The sequence below is a fragment of the Phytophthora infestans genome, genomic scaffold (assembly GCF_000142945.1).
Source record: "Phytophthora infestans T30-4 supercont1.38 genomic scaffold, whole genome shotgun sequence".
In the NCBI taxonomy this organism is placed as follows: domain Eukaryota; phylum Oomycota; class Peronosporomycetes; order Peronosporales; family Peronosporaceae; genus Phytophthora; species Phytophthora infestans.
The window spans coordinates 56,122-59,825 of NW_003303721.1; positions in this window are offsets into that span (position 1 = coordinate 56,122).

A 3,704-nucleotide genomic window follows, 5' to 3' on the forward strand; every position below is an offset into this window, starting at 1 on the left:
GGTCCGTTGAGGCTTGTTCGACCGGGGCCGACAAGGAGCTCTCCAGGTGACGCGGAGGCCGGCGTACGCGCCTGGCGATGGCTGTACTCTTCCTGGAGAGCCACTTGAATCGCCTCTTCAAGGGTGCTTGACTGCACCCGGAACAGCTGAGTGCGTGCGGGGCCCACTCGAAGGCCGTCCATGAACACAGTCATCTTGATGTGTTCATTGAGTGGGTTTCCCACTAGGGACGCCGTGAGCTCCCGTATCTCTTGCACGTACTCGTGCAGTTCACGCCTCCCTTGTTTACACGAGAGGAAGCGCGAACACTGGCGGTACTCGTAGCTCGCCGGGAGGAACGCGGCTCGGAGCTGTTCACACAGCTGAGCCCAGGATGTGAAACATCCAGGGGACGTTGCTTCCCGTGTGTACACCCAACTCTTAGCACGACCGCTAAGGTTGGAGAGTGCAAAAGCAACACGATGTTGCTCGGTCGAGATCAGAGCCGCATCCATCGCGATCTCTACTTATCGGACCCAGAAGTGAAGGTTCTCGCCTTCCTTCCCTTCATACGGCTTAACCTTCAGCCGTATTGGCTTCGGGTGAGGCGGATTTTCTATCGCCGCCGGAGCCTGCAGGCTCTCCCGCACATGCGCGATGAGGCCCTGCTCGTACGCGTCGAACGCATTGACGCGCTCGTGCTGCTCAGCCGGTGTTGTCACCACCAGGCTCTGCAGGGCCTCCATCCCGAAGATGCCTGCCATCTTCCGATCCGATTTGACCTGAGAGTCGTTCATATGGGAGAAGTCGTTCCTATCCATGGCAACGAACTTCGGAGAGGTTCAGGTAGTCTACCCGCGGTGGCGTGGATTGACTACGAGTGCTACCAAGTGTGACGGGTCACACAGCACCTTGCGCTAGAGGGAGTTATCTTCCGAGAGTATACAAACTTTCAGTGAACAGCAGTTCACAATATTCTAAAGAGAGCGAAGTGACCTAATTAAGGTAGAATGTAAACTGAGTATATTTATAGGTAGATAAAGCTTGGGTTTAATACAAACTATAAGTCACCTATAGAAATGCAATGTCGTTAACCAATGGTTGGCTTTGAACGACCTTGGTACTTTGTACCAAATATCCTGAAGTATGACGTGTCATACTTCTGAAGTGTGACGTGTATTACTTCTGAAGTGTGACGTGTCACACTTCATGTAGCCAGGGTACACTTACCCCGTTACACAATTTCTAAATAAATGCAGTGAGTCATTGGACGCAAGTATTTTGGACGCCCTCGAGCCAAAGGCGGCGCCTAAACAGTAAAACGTTTTTGGTCAGCTCCATCTACATAAGGGGAAATATCCGCAACGTCACGTTAATACGTTTCACCTCCACGTGGTCAAATATTGCGGTTATTGCACTCTTTTCGCATAATGTCTTAGCTGGATGGATGTATCATGTCCAGTAAGAACGGGTAGTACTCGCCAAGTACCGAAGCCAGGTGAGCCGACTCATACCTCGAACAAAGATTCACCCTGTCATTGCCAGCTCCGGTGTGTTCAGCTCTGCCAAAACCGAGCACTTCCTGTCACTCTAGCAGACCTTTCTGGACAGCATGGTCAACGAAAAGCGTCTTTAGTATAAGAACTCTATAAATCTTATAGCAAAATGAATCATGCAGTCCAATCGCAGGTTATCCATTTTGAGAGTACATCGTTCTCGTCGAAGAAGAAAAGTGCTGCCGCGCCTCCTAGTTGCTGAGCAGGAAGGACACCGCCGCAAGGATCTCGTTACCTTGTGAATCTTGGTATCCCGCATTTCTCTTCATCCAAGCGATGGCCGTGCGTAACGACCGCCATCCATCACGCGTTTGATGTAGCTGGGGACGAGGGCCTACACAATACCAACCCTGCTAACGTAGCCACCTTACTAAATACGCAGAAAGCAGCAGTGTGGATAACGCCGCACCCCGCTTTAACACATGAGACCGCTATGGGCCGGGAAGAGAAGATGGACACGGACGCGGAAAGAATACAAAGAGGGCATACGGCGGAACGACAAGAGCAAAGCAGTAAAAGAACAGGAGCACACGAAGAGCAAAGCGGCTAAGCAAAACAAAGTGCTGAGCAAGGCTTTCGAGAAACTAACATGGAAACAAGTGCAACGGATGCACGGCGTGACAGCGTACCAAAAGCAAAACATAGTACGGATGAAGGTGTGGCGATTAAGGCTGTGGAGGGGCACAGAAAATAAGTACAAGTGTCCGGGAGCTAGATGCACCAATGCCACAAGGCATGGGCAGGTACACTTGTTGTGGGAGTGCCCTGACGCCAGGGCACTATGGGACAAATGGTTGGAAGTATGGGGGATGGCCGCGACGACGGCGGATGGCGAAGCCAACAAGGAGGTGGCCCAAGACATCTTCTCTTTAAGCATGAGCAAAGTCCCTCAATGGCTAATCGACTGGGGCAACAAGGAAAAGGAAGATCAATGGGACGCCATCCACGAGGTAGCTACGACACTCTGGACAATGGGATGTGCGGCAACTATCACAGCATTGTGGAGATGGGAGGTGTCAGAGGTCTACCCAGACCAGAATGCAAGACGGACTGTAGAGCGCGAGGTAAGACGCATGACGACAATCCTGCAAGACACGGTACTGCGCTATAAGACAGGCTTGTTCCCTTTAACCACGACATCGTACGCGAAGCTCATGGTGACGGAGAGGATCAGAAGCAAATGGGCAGGCGCACACAGGGGCGACAGCGGGGAATGCGGACAAGACGAAACAGTCCTACTTGGCTTCTTTGATGGAGGGTCACGAGGGAATCCAGGGCCAGGAGGAAGCGGAAGTTTGATCGTTGAATGGACGAGAAGAGACGAACGCCCCAGGATGCCTAAGCAGCAAATTCGTGACGAACAACGTGGCGGAATTTACGGGGCTGCAGAGATTGTTGGCGGAAGCCGTGGCGCGCAATTGGAGAGGAAAGCAGGTGGTGGGGGACAGCGCAGTGATCCTTGGGCTCATGCAGAGGCGCAAGGAGCCAAAAGCGAAGCGGCTGAAGTCTCGGTACAGGATCGCCAGGAAGCTAGTAGACCAAGGGCAGGTGACAGTATGGAAGCACCACTATCGGAAGTACAATAAAGCAGCGGACTGGCTAGCGAACTACGCTATGGGCACAGGCAAGAGTGTGATTTATGGGGCTAGCGAAGAAGAGCAAGGTCACGAGCTGAGGCTAAAGGTGGAGCACTGGGCAACGGGAGACGTTCAGAAATGGCAAAGAGGACGGAACACGGAGGGAGAGGCATAAACAATACGATAAGAATGCGAAAGGAGGCTTCAGCAGGTACAGGCTGAGTAGGTACAACCTGACCGGGCATTTCATGCAAGCTGGGAATGGGTATTAGAGTTCAGGCACATACACGTATGGGCGGGTAACACAATACACCTCACACTTATTATTATTATTACACTAGTCTACCTCGTAGCCCGACTCATTGCGGGACAAGCTCGCTTTACGGCGTATTCAAACAGCAGACACCCCTCAACCGTCGGCTGAAGCCAGCGGCACAATCGTCGGTCTGTCGAGTTCGTCCTACCACCACGCCGGTTTTGCCGTTTGTGTGTTGGTGTCGTCTCGACGTCAAAAGACTCGGGTGTGTGGCGATGGCTGGTGACTTGTTTGGACGAGTCAGCTCGCTGTTGGCGCTTGGATGAATAGATGAAG